At 42.9% G+C, this 20305-nt stretch overlaps 1 pseudogene; it reads right to left on the reverse strand.

The window, feature by feature from the left end:
• Positions 1-19125: 19125 nt before the first annotated feature.
• Positions 19126-19566, reverse strand: LOC147613650 (uncharacterized; annotated as a pseudogene).
• Positions 19567-20305: the final 739 nt, after the last annotated feature.

The raw sequence follows: 20305 nt of genomic DNA on the forward strand, positions 1-20305 counted from the left end.
GAAGGAATATGGACCTAACTGCCTTTTTGTCTTGTAGTGAAGTACCTTTCACAAAGAATGTTTGAAAATTTTCGTCACTTTGTTCCCTCCCTTTTTGGAGGTGCTGCAGATCCCACTCTCTCTCTAAAATGCGTTTAGGGTGTTTTACTTGGGTAAGGGCTTCTTTTTCTCTCTCTAGGAGCCATGGCCTGCAGATCTGGACCTCCTACTCCATCATCCTTTCCACCAGGTCTCATGGAAGAGCTCACCATCCCCTCTTGTGAAGGTATAGATCTACACATCCTTGCAAGCTGAAGCTCTCCATCTCCATCACTAGCAAGCTCTCCATATCTATCATCCTCTCCACACCAGCTCTCATGGAAGAGCTCACCATCCCCTCCTGTGAAGGTACAGATCTACACATCCTTGCAAGCTGAAGCTCTCCATCTCCATCACTAGCAAGCTCTCCATATCTATCTCCTCAAGGCCTCCATTTCCATCTCTATATCCATCTGCATCTCCTCGACCTCCACCTCCATCACCACCTCCATCTTCATCTCCCCCATCACCATCCACATTTCCATCCTCCACCTCCATCCTCCATCTCCATCATCTCCATCACCATCCACATTTCCATCTCTATATCCATCTCCATCACCATCCACATTTCCATCTCTGTATCCATCTACATCTCCATCTCCATTTGCTAGGTACAATGGCTCTACGGGACATCACCATCTCCATCTTCATCTCCTCCATCACCATCCACATTTCCATCCTCCACCTCCATCCTCCATCTCCATCATCTCCATCACCATCCACATTTCCATCTCTGTATCCATCTACATCTCCATCTCCATTTGCTAGGTACAATGGCTCTACGGGACATCACCATCTCCATCTTCATCTCCTCCATCACCATCCACATTTCCATCCTCCACCTCCATCCTCCATCTCCATCATCTCCATCACCATCCACATTTCCATCTCTGTATCCATCTACATCTACATCTCCATCTCCATCACCATCCACATTTCCATCTCTGTATACATCTACATCTCCATCTCCATTTGCTAGGTACAATGGCTCTACGGGACATCACCAACAAGCAATCAAAGTTTCGCTTGCACGTGGACTTAGACGAGGAGTATGCCACAATGCGAAGTAATCGAACGAAGGGATGTATTCTTGCTGAGGTCCTACAACTTCAAGGTGCAAAAGCCATTGATCTTTGGACTGATGGAAGCATTTATCCCCTTGATCCACAGACTGGTGCACCTCCCCCTTTTCGTAATATCACGCAGGTCGTACGCTTCTTGGGTGATGGTTATAACGGTTTCTTAGGGTACTGTCAGAGGCTCTATTCTTTGTACTTGCAGGAACTCTCAAATCAAAATCACCTCAGGAAGCTTCTAAAATTATGCAAGGCAGAAAAGGAAGAATGTGCGTCAACTTTCATGGCCACAAAGGAACATATGCTGGCTCGAGTCAAGGATCTAGAGAAGGAGGATGCAGAGCAGAAGATGAAGCTTGATGAAGGTGTGGAAAGCAGGGATCGAGCTATAGAGAACTATCTCCGTCTTTGAAACTCAACTCGGAACCTTCGCCGACGTGTCGATCATTTCACTCACCTCCCCGTGGGATATAATGCAAGGCAGCAAAGCCTCTGAGTCTTCTTTCCAAAGATGGGGGGGGCTCGCAAAAAGCGACGTGTGCGTCAAACAAGGTAATCACAGCTTCAAAACTAGCATTACATTCCTTTTTCATATAGTTATGTCATTGACTCTGAACTATGTGATGTCCAGGGAATGTGCTAAAGCAATATTAGGTTGTTCCAATACTGAGGAGTCTATCCTTGAGCACATTATTCCAGAGCAGAAAGTAATCAATATGATAACCAATCCAGTAAATGGTGTGTTGCGTGACAGGATTCAAAAGTATTTTCTCAAGGAATTCGAGCAGATTGTCAGTCCCGTTGACATGCTCACTGTGTGCGACACAGCAGGTATCAGTGATAAGGGATACAGGGCTTTGTATACTTGCATCACAGCACGTCTACGAGGCAAAGGAATGACACGATCTATACTTCCAACACCATACAGTATAGTTATGGCAAGGAAGTCAGCAAACAACAATATTGCCGACTTGCTAGGCGGCTACAGATGGGTGGATGGTAGCATGCCAATGTCAAATTCAAAAGATTTTGCTTACAACAAGTTTAACAATGTTTACGTCGAGGTGGAGGCGCTTCAACGAGCTATGATTCAGTTTTATGATATGACATTAGAGGAGACGGATGGAAAGGCTATATTTGTTCTCAAATTGGATGAATGTCAGGTTGTAAAGGGCCAAAGGGTGGAACGTACAAGTATGACACTCATGAGCAGGGCATTGAAGCGAAAGAGCTTAGACGACGAAGATGAAAGGTGATGCGGAGAATAACTTGCACACAAAGCGACGCAAGCAAGATTACTTTGGAGTGCAGTCTGAGAAGAACATATGGTGGCAGGCGGCATGGACCCTTCCGCACGAGGACCATGACAGTCTGAGGTGGTACTTCACCCGTACAGGTATTCAAGGAGTGATACACAGGCAATCAAATGGTGAAGTCTTGCATGTGCCTGGCACTGGTCACTTTGAAATAGAGTGGCACCTTGGTGGTGATCTCAAGACCCTCAAATGCATGTTGGGAACTAAAAGCGGTGCTAACACTTTGTTTCCATGCATCTTTTGTTGTCATCCAAGGATGCCAAGTGTCGCAGTGGGGAAGGCCAAACAAGCAACCAAGGTGAAAGGTCGTAAGCAGGTGTCAGGCTAAAATCTGAGAGGGTTTTTTGGTCAGTGTACATATGGTGCGTGTGGTGTGTGAATAAACTTTGCCCTGAATGCCCTGGCAAGTGTACAGGCCGAGTGATTTTGTTGTGAGCTGGTATTTGCACGTGTTTGTTCCGGAGAAAATGCTGGAGATCTGAAGTTTTTATGGCAATAATGTGGTGTGCCGGTGGTTGCTGAAAGCAGAGCATCGAGACTGAGAATTAACGGATTCAGTATGATAATGATGTTGATGACGAGGATGTAGGCAACTCTCGCATTTATTGGAAGATTCGGTGCGGTGTGATGATCTGAATGTAAGGAGAAGAGGGGGCCCTTGTAGCATTGTATGGTTGGGAGGCTTTTAAATGAAAAATAAAAAATATATGTCAGATGGCCAATTTGTAAAAAACACGTGGAATAGCAAGAAGGCTGCCAGCTTGTATTCCAGAAGCTTGTGGAGAGCTGGTGAAAGTGTCGAAGGCGTAAATGAAGGAGGCGACCGTCCTGACCTTAGAGGGAGCCTCGTCATTCTCTGCAGAGCGCTGACTGGGGGCAGCGGACAGAGAAGGCCGTCGGTGTTGTTTTCGGGGGGGCTCTTGAGGAGCTGCAGGCGTGAGAAAGTGTGGTCGCCTTGGCTCAGAAGTAAAAGCTGCAGAAGGTAGAGGCCGCCTGGGAGCCGAGTGCAGTAGAGACGGGGACGTCTGGGCTCAGGCGACTGTGAGCCGCCTTGTTGTGTGAAAGCTGCGTGAGGAGCTGCAGGCGTGAGAAGGGGGAATCGCCGCCCTTGTAAGTGGGCTGTAAACCACCTTGTTGTGTGAAGAGCCGGCGGCTGTGAAAAGAGGCTGGGCGCAACTTGTAGGAAAGGAACGTGGAGACTGTTGCCACCGCAGTGCTGATGGTGGAAGCGCTGATGTGTGCGCTGAGGGTAGCCACAGGATGGAGCCGCCTGGAGCAGCTGGCGACAGAGAGGTTAATGAAGTGCAGCTGGTAGGCGGGTATCATTACTACAGAGGTGGTGGGGCCTCCAGAGGGGTGCGAAGAAGTGAGAATGGTGGCCGTCTAGTGCTGGAGGTTACTGGACAGTAACAGGCACAGAGAGTGTGAGAGACTTTGTTGGGTAGCTGTGCAAAGCCAGAGGCAAAGAGAGAGAGAATCTGGTGATTGGCGCAGCAAAAGAGCAACAGAGAGAGTGCTGCAGGCAGGCACCATGGAGCTGCTCTGGAATGGAAGGCAGCTGCAGGTAACTGTATGAGAAGGGAGCCGTGAGGGCTACTCGGAACAGGGTACATGAGATGTGGCTTGGGCTAGATATCTGAGGATGCTGCGGTGAGCAGTGGGTTCGTGGTGAAGAGGTTTTGCAGAGGCTCTGGTGGTTGGTGAAACTGCTGGTCACGACATACAGAGAGTGGGAGCTGCTGAGTGAAGGTTAGCTGGTGTGGGCGCCTTCTGGTGAGAGTAGCTGGTCTTGTGTGGGCGGTGATTGCAGGCAGTGTGTGGATGCTGACCGGAGAGGGAGCCTTGAGTTTTTGTGTGGATTGGATGCAGAAGTGGTGCTGATGTGTGGGCTGGAGATAGTGGGGCTCGCCTACGACAATTAGCAGGTAGCAGCAGACAGAGAGTAGCCAGGCTACAGAGAAAGTGAAGAAGGGTTGCTTGTGTGGGCGCCCTCTGGAGAGTACAGAGACTGGGAGACAGAGGCTTGGTCGTCAGACGCAAGGGTGTATTCCCTTGGCAGTAAATCCTGGCCAGAGTCCTGGTCTTTGGTGTATTTGCTGTGTTTATACAGTGTGTATGGTGTTGTGTGTTTGTTGAATATAATCATCTGTCCTTCGTGGTTCTGAGCTGTTTTATGGTGTGGGTGGGTGGTGAATGTTGAGAGAGTGTTCCAGCCGGTGGCTGGTGGTGCCCGTTCATGGTAGTTTTTCCAAGTTTGGGAGGTGGAAGAGCTATAGAGGCAGGTTCTTTCTTCTTTTTTTCACCTCACATCCTTCTGGTGCTCCCACTGAGGATTACTTAGGATTGCCCCCAGCGAGGAGTTGCTCAGGCATTGTGTGACTGAGGAGTGGCTCAGTTGACTGAGGATAGCTCAGGGATTTCTCTTACGAGGGTGTATGCCCCAGAGTGAGAGATTGAAGGAAGGTGTTTTTGGGTTTTTGCTTGGAATGGAAGTGAAGTTTTGGGGGTTAAGATGATGTCTTACCCAGAGTTTTATGGTGGTCCGAATGAGGATGTGGCAGACTTCTTGGAAAGGATGGAGGTTGCATGTATAAGCAACCACATCAGTGAGCAGACACAGGTGTTGCGGCTGTTGAGCATCTGTTTGAAAGGGGATGCAAGGACCTGGTACAGGGCTTATGAGGAGTCGTTGAGGGATGCTGTTCCACGCATTGAGATGACTGAGGATGGACTGAAGACAGCACTCAGCAACAGGTTCAAGAAGGTGGAAGACCCCGACAAGGTTTGGCATGAGGTGCAAGCTCTGACACAAGGTGAGTTTGAATCAATAGATGATTACATGAAGAAATTTTCTTTACTATGGGAGACTCTATGCAGGGCTTTGGGGGAAAACCAGGTGCTGCCTGATATGATGAAGAAGAACAAGTTTGTAGCTGGGCTTAAGAGGAGTATTCGCTGGAAAGTGGAATTGAAGAAGCCCAGGTCTTTTGAGGATGCGGTGGAGATTGCTAAGTCAAAAGATTGGAAACTGCAGCGAATGAATCAGTTGGGGATGATTCCAGTTGTAGCACAGCCGGAGATTCGGAGAGTGGAGGCTACACCCATGAGTGCAGTGATGGAGAGGATGAAGCCTACTGAAGCTCAAGCTATGCAGAGAATGCCTCAAGCTAGTCAGGGAGTACCTATGGTTTCTGCAGGTTCTGATGAGGGATTGCGGCAGGATATGAAGCAGATGGTTGATCTTATGAAGAATTTGAGCTTAAATTTAATGGGAAGTACAGGTGGTGGACGTGGTAGAGGCCGAGGTAATTATGAAGGGGGAGATGGACAAGCAGGATATGGACGTGGACGTGGTAGGGGTCGTCATTTCATTCCTACATGCTGGAACTGTGGTGAGCTTGGTCATCTGAGTACAGATTGTGATAAGCCTCAGCGTATGGGTGGTGATATGTACCCACTACCTTCACAGCTACCTGACAGGTCGAATGATTATGGTATTGATATCAGGGATCAAGCAGGTCCGAGTGGAATCACAGCTGAAGAGAAGGGTAAAACTAAGGTGATAGATGTGGTCACCCTTGAGAGGACGAAAGAGGCAGAAGCAGATGTGATGCCTTTGGGAAAACGGATGCCACAGGAAAGGGAAAGCAAGGATGCTGCAGGACCCAGCAAGAAGAAAGGAAAAGTAAAGGAAGGAGAGGATGTGAAGGTCAAGCAGAAGAGGAAGCCTCGTAGGAAGTTTCAGGTAACTGATTTTCCACTAGGGGGTGGGCAGGATAGTTATAGCTTGCAGGAGGACATGGCTGGAAGGAAGGCTAACATTACTTTTGGGCAATTGATAGAGTTAGCTCCCAATTTGAAGCGTCAGTGGAAAAGACTTGTGAATCCGAGAGAGAAGGAGCCGGCCAAAGGGATAGTGACTGTTCTATCTGTTCAGGAGTTACCTGACATATGTCCTGTGGTGAATGTTTGGTATAAAGGAAAGAATCTGGGAGAGGCATACATAGATGGTGGAGCACAGATTTGTGTGATCACATTAACTGCTGTGGAGAGGCTTGGTCTTGATTTTACTGAAGCGTCTGGATTCCGAATTCGACTGGCTAATCATCAGAAAGTCAAATGCTTAGGTATGGTAAAGGAATTAGAATTGGAAGCTTTTGATGTGAAGGTGCTTGTGGATTGTCATGTTATGCCTGCAGGAATGGGTGCATTCCCCATTATTCTGGGAAGACCATGGCTGAGAGCGGTGAAGGCTGTTCAGGATTGGAGGAAAGGGGTTATTACTCTGTATGACAGGAGAGGAGATAAGAAGCAATTTAATATGGAAAACCAGAAGCCTGTCAGTGATGAAGAGGAGAGTGAAGCTGATTCGAGTGATGATACGACCAGTACCACTACTAGTGAGGGAACAGAGGATACTTCATCGAGTGAGGAGGATGCAGAGATGGATGCTGTGATTATTGATGAGGAAGTGCTTGGTGATGAGGTTGCTGAACAGGAAAAAGCCATACATGAAGAATGCGAGGAGGTACAAATGAATCCTGAGCAAAGGTATGCATGTGATGTGAAAGAGCTTGCTTTTAAGTCTTTGGATAATAAGCCTGTGTGGGATGAATGCATCCATTGCTTTCTCCCATACATGCTTTCCAATAGCTTCTGTATAGCATGTAGGTTCCACATGCTTCACCAAAGATGTCATATATGCATAATGCATAGCAAAATCACGGTATGTCAACCTGTCACAACTGGATATTTGACCCTTTGGGATCTCTGCAATGCATGCGGATCACTCTAAACACGTGCCACTCTAGCATGTGGTGGCACATATCTATCCTGCCTAGCACCAGGTGTGCGTAAAACGGGTATACCAAGTTCCTCATCCAAACTCTCTGAACTTGATGACTCATAACCTGTTATTCCAATGCCTTCAACCTTCTTCTTTCCTTTGTCCACAGCACTACTCCCAGTGCTCAAACTCTCATGCCTCAAACGTCCTGACCATGGACGTACAGTACTACTCTCAGCCTCTCTTGCTGGCCCAGACATAGAAGTAGAACTAGAACTTGCTTGTGGCAAGTTCACATGCACATCAGCTTCAAGTGACTCAATGACACCCTCATCCTTTGCTTTGTACCAACTAGCAAGCTCATCAAACACCACATCTCGTGAGATAACCACTTGTCTAGTTTGTGGATTGTAACATTTGTATGCCTTACGATCCTGTGCATATCCAACAAATACACACTTTTCTGCCTTAGGATCCAACTTCCTTCTTCTTTCATCAGGCACATGTACATAAGCTATGCATCCAAAAACTTTGAGGTGTCCAATGTCTGGCCTAAAACCTGTGAGCCGCATCTCTAGCGTACTTCCATGTATGGCTGCTCTATAGGTGTTTTATTCAGTATATACACCGCGGTAGCACAAGCTTCTGCCCAATAATAATCTGGCATGCTCTTTTCATTGAGCATTGCCCTAGCCACTTCACATATGACTCTATTCTTTCTCTCAGCCACACCATTTTGCTGAGGTGTATACCTGCAAGTCAATTGTCTTCTTATTCCATGCTTTCTCAAGAAATGCGCAAAAGCATTTGAGGTGTATTCACCACCTCCATATGTCCTCAAACACTTAATCCAAGAACCATATTGCTTTCCTACAAAAGCTTTGAAATCCATAAACTTTTCCAACACTTCACTTTTGTCTCTGAGAAAGCATATCCATGTCATTCTGTTGAAATCATCAATGAATGTCACATAATATAAACTGCCTTTGATAGATGGGTTTTGTGCAGGACCCCATACATCATTATGTACTCTCTCAAGTGGCCTGCTACTCATGTTGTCTTCTCTAGGAAACTGCAACCTCGCCTACTTTCCAAACTGACAGGCTTCACAAACATGCATATTCCCATCATATTTGAATCTAGGCAGCCCACTAACAATGCCTCTTGCCTACATGTTCTTTAACCTTTGTATATTGACATGTCCAACCCTCTTATGCCACATATCAATGTCCTGTACCACATTTCTGCTTTTAGAGAACATGGCTGATTTTAACTCAGGAATCCCAGTATCCAGCTTAAACAACCTGCCTTCTTTCTTGCCTTTAGCAATGACTCTACATCCATGTTTGAAATCCTCAACGAAGCAACCATGCTCGTTGAAACGAACCTATAATCCCTGTTCCACCATTTGACCAACTGAGGCCAAGCTTTTTGACCAACTGAGGCCAAGCTTTTTGTAATCGAAGGCACATACAATACATCTGACATAGATTTTGTTTAACCATTGTGCATAACCAATGGTACACTTCCAACATGTGTAATGGCATGCTGAGTATATCTCCTGTCTCCACATAGCCTTTCACATCCGTAGGCTTCATATGCTCAAATCATTCACCATGACAAGTCATATGGTTTGATGCTCCAGAGTCCATATACCAAGTGTCATCATTTTCAGCATTTGTCATCATAGATCCCACAACATGTTTCATGGCAAACAAGTGATTTGCGCTGCCATCATTACTGCTTGATGCATAATTTCCACCATGTTGTGCATAATTTCTACCATAATGTCCACCACGTTGTGCTCTACTCCCTCTCAAATCATTCTGTTTGCGGAAACAATCACGTGCCATATGACCAAATTTTCCACAGTAATGGCATTTCACATCTTGCATAGATGTTTGTTGGCCTTGCCAACGTTCTCTACCACGAGGATTACCTCTGCTTCTCTGAGGTGTATATCCACGACCACCTCTAGCACCATGAGAAGGCTGAAAATTCTATTGTGGTGACATGTCTTGCCATCCACGACCATTACCACGGCCACGTGATGCGAATCTCCCCCTGCCTCTAAATCCTCTTTGAGAATAGAAAGCTTGATTTCTGCCATTATCATCATGGCTAGTAGATGCATCCTGAAAAGAATCACTGAGTTTGATTTCCTCAACAAGCAAGAGTGAAACCAACTCATCAAAACCTGGTAAACCTCCTGTACTCCGAACCGAGATGGATGTATCAAAAGATTTATATTCCTTACCAAGACCACGCAAGGTAATGTCTACCAAATCATCATCAGGCATGGGGGCATTTATTGTTGCCAATGCATCTGCAAACTTCTTTATTTCTTACACATAATCATGGATGCTCCTTCTATTTCGCTTCACATTATGTATCTGTTGTCGCAAACTGAGACTCACGAGCACTCGTGTCTGTATCAAACAACTTCACCAATGTATCCCATGCATCCTTGGGATTCTCAGCATCATGTATGTGTATGAGCATAGCATCCGAAATACATATAGACAGATAATGCAACACTTTAAATGCTCTTTCTGACCATTGCTTATGAGCTATAACCTGCTCTGCTGTGTAGGTTTTTGGGATAGTTCCGGCTCTCGCTCAGCACCTGTAATGAGATTCCAAAAACCTTTAAATCCCTTCAAAAAACTTTTGATCCTGTACTTCCATGCCTGGAAGTTCTTCCTATCCAGCTTTTCACCAACAATCTGTACTGGATTATCCGACATGTTTGTTCAATGCAAATACACCTTCCGCACAATTCCAAATCTATAAACGAGCCTTCCTCAGCTCAACCACACTCCAATGAGTGTTCCAGATGCTCCAAAGTAGTCAACAATCTTCAATTTTGATGTAGAAAATCAACCTGTATGCATCCAAAATGAACTGGCTCACATAGTCCAAGATACCCTGCTTTGATGCGCTTCCCAAGGCTCCAAATTGCAATGTAGTGGTTCAATAAAGTGTGCATAACTTGCATTGACACCTAAACAACCTGAATGTTGAGTATCAGCACCAACCAACATGTGCACATATCAATTTTATCAAACCCCTTTCTCTGTTCTGAGAAAAACCAGAAAAACCAGTAGTAATTTTGCTCTAATTTCTTCAATCCTTGTCCAAATTGAGCAACCAGGCATTCATTAGCTTAGCAATGATGTAACCTGACTCCATGTAAAAGGAATTAGTCCAATTGTTTAAGACCAGTGAGTAATTGATCGATTAATCACACTCTGTTTCTCTATAACCAGTAGAGAAGATAGCCTGTTTAATCAGCTCATTTCCAGCTCAATTGATGATAATTGCTCAATCCAATCATGTAGCCTCCTTCTCAAGTGTATGTAGTAGCCAATTGCTAAACCAATTTTGAAATTAATCAAGCACAAGAGGTGATTTTGGTCCTCCACTTTGTAAAATAGTGTGAAATATGCTTTGTTTCTCTGTCCAGCCTGCGTCGTCTACTCCTGAGGGATTTGGGAGTGATTATAGTGTTAATTGATGATGGAACTAAGTCCCCAACACACCTAGGCATGTGTGCAATCCATCAATGCTTTGATTTTTGCCAAAAACTTGCTCCAAATGCATCAAAATTTGGCTTCCTTTTCTCTGTTTTGTGAGAGCTCAAAAACCAGTAAATTTCACTCATTGAAATGCATCCAAATTGCTCCGAAATCAGTGTAGGGCTTGCATTTGAGTTGCCAATACATTCCTCCTTGTGAGATACATGTGTCTTTGCCAGATTTACATCTATTTCCACCATACATCACCACTTCCAAGCTTCAATGGAAAGCTTTCAAAAACCAAAATTTTTCTTTGCTTTGGGTTGCCCTAATTTGCTTTGTTTTTGCCTGAATCACCTGCAATCCGCTCAAGGATGTTTAGAATACCTTACCCGGTAGGCCAAGCTCTCAGATCTGTGTGCTCCAAGCTTTACAGCATCAATGGCAAGCTTCACAACTTTTCTTCACAGCTTCTTCTCCCTCTTCTCTCACTCACTCATAAACCCTAATAGATAGCACAAGGCTCTGATACCATATTGAAAAAATAGGTAGAGGGCGAGGAGACACACACACAGGAGCAAACCCTAATGTATATTGTAAACCCTAACCATAGAGGGAAGCCATCTCCCTTCTCACATAATGCATAAAACCATAATCCATAATACACACAACACACTATGAGTTGTGTCCACACACATCTAACCCTAGCTAATGTCCACACACTATGACCAGCTGGACGCGGTCATTTATGTCTCACATGTTCCTACCTAACATGCCAACACATAGCATAGCTGGCTCACACTGACATCGAGCTTGAATCTCAACAGCTTCGACAACAGAAAAGAAAGCGTCAGTCCCTAGAAACCTTGGCAACCCTAAGTGGAGCAAGAAAACGACGTGTACGAGCAACAAGGTAACTTCTATTCTTGCCATTGTTTTGCAGGCCATTCTGTTTTGTGACACATATTGATGTTATTTTGTATTTATGTTCCATGTAGAGATATTGCTGGGGGGATATGATGGGATATGAAGGTGGTGCTGAGGAATGTAGAGCAGGCATATTGAAACATGTTGTTAAGTTATCAGATATATCAAAGCTGCTAGAAGATCCCACATGCAAAATAGCTAAGCAAATCCAAAACAAAATTTCTGGAGAGCTGCAAAATATGGTAAGCCCCATACAGATTATGGATGCATGTGATAGTGCTGGTGTCAGTAGGAATGGATATGAAGCCATTTACAGGGTGTTTACACTAGGTCATCGTGCTAAAGGACTTCTTCGACCCATGCTACCAACTCCATACAGTGTAACCATGGCAAGAAAAAGTGCAAACTCAGACATTGCAAACATGTTAGGTGGCTACCGTCATGTGGAGGATGCTCTGCATGTATGTACTACAAAGGTATTTAAATACAACAAGTACAACAATGTCTTTATTGATTTAAGGACCCTTCAAAGAGCTATGATTTCTTATTATGGTCTAAGCATTGAGGAGTGCCAAGGTTAGGCTATGTTTGTGTTAAAGCTTGATGAGTGTACGAAAATTAGAAAGAGTCAGCCTAACACTTATGAACAGGGCTATCAAAGGAAATCTAGAACAGGATGATAATCTTCTTGGCTGTAGTGCACAAGCCTCAAATTCCAACACGGGAAGGCAATCTCAGGGAAAAGATTACTATGGAGTGCAATCAGAAAAGAATATATGGTGGTTGTCAACATTTGAGCTTCCACAGGAGATGAATGATACATTGCGATGGTACCTTACCCGAACAGGCATCCCAAATGTCATATCATTGCAATCAAAAGGAGAGACTTTGCATGTGGAATATGTAGGAACATTTACAGTTGAGTGGCACATGGTAGGGGATTTAAAGACATTGAAGTGTATGCTAGGATGCAAGCTAGGAGCAAATACTTTTTTTCCATGTATTTATTACTGCCATTCAAAATCAGAGTATATTGAACGCGGCAAAGCTTCAGGCAAGGTTGCAACCACCAAGACAACCAAATCTCATGCAAAGGGCAAGAAAAATGTACAACCACCTTCAATGAGTACAAGGCAAAACAAAGATCCAAAGAAACCTATTGAATGGGTTAGTGGCATGATGAATTGTAATACCAATTGTCCGCCTAATCGTGATCAAGAAGATATCTCATGGAGCCCTATATTAGAGATTCCACTTTCCCATGTCAGGGATTTCACTGACGTAAACGAGAACATGTGAACATGTTAATAACATATGTTAATAACAAAAAAAAACTTGTGATCACATGTTATATTCACAAAGCTTTCACAAGGGCCTAAAAAAATTATCTTTGTCGGGCATAAAAAATCTTCTTAGATGGCCACTGACCTCCTATTATGTGAAGATGGTAACATGAGAACATGTGAATAGCTTATTCCCATGTGTAGCCAACCTTTTAAGGGGTTCCCAAATGGCAAGTGACCTGTTATTTTGTGAACGGTAACATGAGAACATGTGAATAACTTGTTCACATGTGTTATTATCACAAAAAATCTTGTGATCACGTGAATATTAAATCCTTGTCCCGTGTTCATATTTGCACGCTTCATGCTAGGTTACGCATAATGGACAAATTACTGAAGTTACATATCAATTATGCATGGAATATGGAGCCTGAACATCTTCGCACAACGAATGCATCAGTAAGCGGGAAGATGTCCTTTCAAGCGTGGGGCTTCATGGTGGTGCTGTAAAGTTAACTCAGGATACTAAAAAGTCAAGACCAGGTCAGGATAATCCAAACAAAATATGCATGGGTGGGTCCAAAGCAAGACACCTTCTCTCAAATTACGAGGGGTAGAATAGTCACACAAAATATGAGATATGGAAGGCCATTTGTGAATGCACCACTTATCATGGGAATAATGCAGAGCTTGGTCTCAAGCATGCAAGGCTGTGGGAGTCACTTGATAAAATGATTCAATTGCTAGAAAAGGCTCCACTTGTTGCTGAGGAGATTATACAAACTTAAAGACTGCAATACATACATTTACTCAACAAATGGTTGATGCATGGGGAGAAACACATATCACCCACTATATGGTATTTACCTTTCTATCTATTTAGTGATATTCATCGCCAAATAGTAAAATTCTGATATGATCTTTGTTGCAGCACATTATATTTGCCCACGCACAGTTTTTTCTCGACCAATATGGTCCAATGGCAATTTGGAGCACCCAAGGAATGGAGCACTCTCATTATCAAGCTAAGGCAGCATACTTTAAGCACACGCGACATTGTGGAGGTGGTAAGGAAAAAAGCAATGCCTTGCATGAGATGGTTAATTGGTTTTATCGCAGTTTGGGAGGTCGACGCCGACAAAAACCAAAAGGGCAGGTGTCATTACTACGAAAGGTTGTAAAAAATGTCAATCTACAACGAGCAATTGCATGGTGAGCATCAAGTGCCATGCATGGGATGCGTGAGTGGTTCGGTGCGCGTAGGCGTATCAATCAAAAATGGGTTCCATATTAAAAAATTGTAGCCTTTTTTAAGTTAAAGCCTTTTTTTTAATTTCTAGAGATATTTTTTTTATCAATAAGTTTTTTCAAAAACTATATAAACCTGTAAAAGTCAGTTTTAAAAGTACATTTTCACGTTCATTCACTCGTGTAAGTCAATGGATGGCTAGAACTAAGCACACTGCACGCAAAACTGAGAACCCAAACGTACCGTCTGGTGCACAATTTAATACAGGCAGTCGCTGCGGCACAGGCATTTCAACAAGTGCAAAAACGCATCAAAAAGAAGCATACAAGCATGGACAGAGAGGTAGAGACTCGATAGGAAGATGTACAGCCAGATGTGTTTTAAGGACTGGACAATATTGAGGATGTCTCCAAGTAGCCTGAAGACACCGGCTCATTTAGAGCCACGCGTACACCATTCCCCCGACCTCTCTCAGAGGCTGAGCAGCAGCAGCGTGTGCTTGAAGCAGGGATTTCATAAACGTGTTCAAAAATTCGTGATCACGTTAACAAAACGTGTTATTAACATTCTAAAACATGTGATCACAACATATATTCACAAGACTTGATCTCTTACCAGCCAAAACTTACTATTCCTGTAAACTCGTCGGGATTCTTTGTTTCTTGGCGGGCCCCACCGGGAAAGGCATATTTCTTATTAATAAAAGGCACCCGACACCCTCCAGCCAGCTTTTTGGGAAGATTGTCCTTGTTTTGGGGGCGTCACATCTTTCCTTGAAGTGCTTATAGAGCTCCCAGTTGGCTAGGAGCGTCCTCTAGGGAAGAACATCCTTATCTTAGGGACTATTATCTTTCCTTGTTGGCACTCCTAAGGCTACTGAGCCACTAGTCCTCAATTCTTTGAATTGTGGGCAGACTGTGGTTCGTATCTAATACTCGCGGAGATTTAGGGACAAAGTTGGAGTCACTTCAACTTTGCGTTCGAGCAGCGCAGGTAGTCTACCTTATTCTGCTCTATAAATGGTTTGATGGAGCCAAGAGTCCTCCTTAGGGGCTTGTATTGGTTCTTGATATTTGATATAGTCTTTATTAGACAAGGGTCTATTGTCCTATACTAGAGTGTTGGGCAAACATAGATCTTTGATTTGCTTTGTCAATGTTAGAGTCTTAGAGAAGGTCTTTTGTCCTATACTAGAGTATTGGGCAATCATAGATCTTTGATTTGTTTAAAGTATCCTTAATTGGGTACGAAAGACATCCTTCATTGGGGGTGCAATGTGCATTGTATGCATACTGTCAATTACATGTATCTTAATCTTAGAATACACATTTATGCATTCGTCTTGTCTTGTCGTGACGCTAAAAGTCTAGCAAAAATTAATATCTACGGTTCTGTAAGTTGAAAAATAAAACTCCTATAGGCAAAAAACTTTCAGTCATCCTTTGCAGTTAGCATGAATCGTCATGGATGTCTTTCTCTTTTAAAATAAAAACAATAAACAACATATATGACGATCAACATGTATGACGATCTTTTATTTTTGTCAAAATAGATTCAAACTAGTTTTAGATTTTTGCTTGGCTACATTTTAGCTTTTCAGTAATCACTTGGTTTTTTAAGGCTTCTATGTTTCTGTGGGGTGATATATGTTTTGTAATATGTGAGTGGCTTTGTTGTTACTTCGTTTGTGTATTCATTATTGTATGCTTGCTTGAATAAGTTATTTGAGATGGAAGAAAACATTGGACCTAGCGATACTTCTAATAGAGCTCAAATTCAGAATAGCAGAAAAAAAAGGCACGTGGGATAGTGTGGCAATATGCAATTAACATCGGTGACCGATTCATATATTGGGAGTGTAAGCTATGCCACGCAGTAAAATCAAGTGGGGTGCCTCGCGATTAAGAGAACACTTTTTAGGTGGAGTGAAGAAAAAAGGTGGAGGATGTACCCACCCCTCTGCACCTGCAGTGGCCAAATGTTTAAGAGATGAAATACAGAAGAAAGACGCAAGGAAACAGTTCTCATCTACTGCCAATGTATCGAGGCAGGAAGAACATTGTTGTTCTAATCATCAAACTCTGGAAGCATCGCGGGCTTGTACTCCGAACTTTAAGGTGCAACTAGAAAGTAATCTACCCAGTGCATCTTCTTGCAAGCGTCACTTTAACATACCCATGCGTCAAACTTCATTGCAGGAAAGCTTACGTAACGGTCTGCTCGATGATGCACAGCTCGCCCTTGCTGAAGCGATCTACTTTTCAGGGAGTGCTATGGTGATGGTGGAGAGTGAGCATTGGAAGAGAGCATGGAAGAAAATCGGTGAATTTGGATCAGGGTTTTCGCCGCCTTCGTATCATGTTATGCGAAATGATCTATTGGAGAAATGCTATGCTCAAGCGAAAGAACGTGTACATAGAATAATTCTTAGCAACATAGAGCTTTCTGGATGTAGTATAGTCAGCGATGGATGGTCCAATGTACAAAGAAAACCATTAATTAATATAATGGTTGTTTCACCTAGAGGTGAGACTTTTATGCGTGCCGTGGATTCGGCTGGCGCAATAAAATCTAGGGCGTATATTGCTGGTATCATTGCCTCTGTGATAGAAGAAGTGGGTGCCAAAAATGTAGTCCAAATTGTTAAGGACAATGCAAAAAATTGCAAGAATGCATCCAAAATCTTAAAGCGACAGTATCCACATGTTTTTCCGTCTGGCTGCAATACTCATAGTTTGAATCTTGTATTGAAAGATTGGTATAAAAGTGATGATACCAAATGGTTTGCCTCAATCGTCGTCGATACTATTTGCAAGCTTGTGAGATTTATGCTCAAGAGACAGAGAGTGTTAGATATTTTTCGGCCTCGCATGTCAGTTATGTTAAAGCTTCCTGCAGAGACCAGGTTTTGCACTCACTTCTATACTTTCGAGTCTCTTCTTCGAAACAAAGATGCAATTTGTGAAACATTTACATGGATGGCAGTTTATGATTGGGAGAGCACTCAGACTGAAAGAGTGAAAGAGAAAATCCATGGTGGCTTTGTCGTGAGTACTTCCGCCCATCCACCACAACTCCTACACTTTCCTCCAAAAGTCATATAACACCTCTAATAAATATCCCAAGGCGAAAACATCGCTCGCAGGAGTGTATGCATCTTCCAAGAGAGGATCAAAAATCTCTAGAACTATCCATGGTCGCTTGTTTCGCTCCCTGTCGGCATAAGCTTGAGCCTCTGCCACCTTTTTGGATTTTTACTGGCTTCGAATACAAAATTGAGTGATACTCGCTTTTTGGGCGCTCTCAGCAGAAGGCCCCAGTCAATGATACCAATGCGTGCTTTTAAATCCTTTGTAAAATCTAGCACAACATTGAAGGGATGTAGCAATTGAAGGGATGTAGGTCAGTGTGAATGATGCTAGCCATGTGTGCGGCTGCTAGGCCATCCACCAGGGCATGCATAATGTGAGGCATATTCAAAGCCACCTCCTTTATCTGAACGAGGTGCACCTGGCTTAATTGTATGTCAGCAGGCGGGGGCTTTTTCCATCCCTGATCCAAGCGGTACATCGCTTTGGTAAATTCACTGTAGGGTGGTTGCAAGATCAGGGTGCCCAGTTTTGTCCACTCAGGCATCCTGTAAACAGTAAAAAAACAGCCATTTGTTTACCTTTAGTGGCTAATCTCTCCTAGTAAATGAAAGAATTTCATTTCAAGTTCTTTTGTTGGAACATCATATTTAAAGTTGGAAATATAGTTGCATAATTTGATTAAGCATTAGATAGTCAAAAGTCCTCATTTTCTTAGGTACAAAGTCAATGTATACACCCTGTCCCAAATTTGAACTGATTCCATAAAATGCTAATATCTTTTACATATAAACTCATATGAGTTTCCCACTTTGTACCTTAGATCTTCACATAATATGGAACTTAACTTGATTTTTCGAGAAAATTTTAAGATATTTGTCTATTTTCTTTAAATATTTCAAGGTCTTTAAAGTGCTATAATATACGCCACTTTTTGTACCCACAATAGCTACCACTTAAAATCCTCAATCTTGTAGATCAAAAGAGTGGATAGATACTGAGACATTAGTAGAATGTGGTGGTTAGTAAAAATTGCAAATCCAATGGTTGGATTTTTAATGATCTCTTTTTCAAAATTCTTCCAGACTATCAGAAGGCCTGCAAATATTAATAATCTAATTAGTAAAATTACATTTTTGATGTGAATCATATAAAACCTATAGGGACTAGTGTGCTTGTAATGGTGCATCTATGGAAAAATAAATTGGATCACTCTAAGTATGGAAAGATTATTTTTTAATCATTTCATCATATTTTTGATTAATTTTGATTAATTAGACTAATTTATATTAATTTAAGTTATATTGGGTTAATTTAAGGGCAAGTGTATTTTCTATCAGTTGCTTGATCTCATTTTAAGTACCTTGCCCCCCAAAACTTACTCTCCAAGCATTGTCCCAGTCCAGCATAAACTGGATAAAACTGGACACCCTGATCTTGCAACAACCCTGTATCTGAAAGAAACCTTCAAGAGCGTGTCACCCAGCAAATATAATGAAAAAATAGTGATCCACGGCAATTCCTTGGTGAAGGCTATGCATTGCACGATGGATGGGTGTAGAACCTGCATGCCCTGCTCTGCCTGAAAGCTCTCAAATCTTGAGCTGCCTTCTCCCTTGTAAAGCTTTCCGCAAAAAGTAATGTGCTCTGGAAGAAATGAGATGCCCTGGACCTTATCCTCCTTCACTGTGCCAAAAGCTCCTCACCTTGTTGTTTGCCCCTCAATCAAGGCCTCGTGCGAAACGCCGATAAGGTGTGTACATCGCTCGTTGAAAATGGTACGCATGATTGCGCCCGTCCGTGTCACATCCGGTTGTCCGGACGGTGTAGCTGGGCGATGCGCACTCTTTTCGGAAGTGTGTCTGCTGAAAGAACTCTCATACGTTTGCTCTTCACCTTCTGCTCATTCCATGTTGCGTCCCACAGTTGTAACGGCGTAAGTCGGCATAGGGTGGTGCGGCATCTCTGAGATCCTCATATGCCGAACGCATACTCCCCAAGATAGTACGTATCCTGTGCTGGTAGTCAAAGTCGACTAACTTCCGTCTTTCACACAATTCAGCGTTGCCTTCGCATATGAGACGACGCTGTGCATTTTCCCAGATCTGCACGACGAGGTCTCTCATGAGGATATCTGACTCATTAGTCTTTCTGACAGCTTCTTCTGATAATTGTGACACTATGATAACTGCCTCTGTAGCGAATGGCTCGTAGGATGATCTTTCGCTCTTCGATGGAGAGCATGGTGGCCATCGTCGCAAATCTAGAAAATATCTTAAGATACAGAACAAAAACAGAATATCAAACAATAGTATTGAAAACAACATCAAGCAATACATCAACATGTTATCCATTTACGCTTTACACTAAAACAGGTAAAACAACCGTAACAAGTGTGTCACATTAATTATCATTGATCAAACAAAAGAAGCATCCATTGTTGCACATTCACTGAACTTCTACCACCAATCAAGTAGATCAAGAGAAATATATGAGAGAGAGAGAGAGAGTATCAAGACACAGATAGAGAGGAAAGGCACTGTGAACAGTCAAGCTAAATATTCATTGTCATATATACATATCTTTCTAGCCATAATCACGTGAATCGAGGGAGAGATAGAGCGAGCGAGAGAGAGAGAGAGAGAGAGAGAGAGAGAGAGAGAGAGAGAGAGAGAGAGAGAGAGAGAGAGAGAGATTAAAATTGTTTTATATTCACTGTCTAGCCAAAATCACCTAAGTCAAGACAGTGGAAGGAGGAGAGAAATAGATGGAAAGAGAGATTTTATTAGATGGCATTTTGAATAATTTCAGCAATGTTTAAAGATAGTTTCCTAAATGGTTTCATAAATTCTTAAAGACAGTGCAAAACAATGTTTATAATCCCTTTATGGCATTTTAAATAATTTTAAAAATTTTTAAAGATGAGATTTTAAATGGTTTTATAAATTCTTAAAGATAATGCAAAACAATGTATATGATTGTT

This window comes from Cibotium barometz, chromosome 43 (assembly GCF_041138505.1).
Source record: "Cibotium barometz isolate CiBa-2024 chromosome 43, ASM4113850v1, whole genome shotgun sequence".
NCBI classification, from domain to species: Eukaryota; Viridiplantae; Streptophyta; class Polypodiopsida; order Cyatheales; family Cibotiaceae; genus Cibotium; species Cibotium barometz.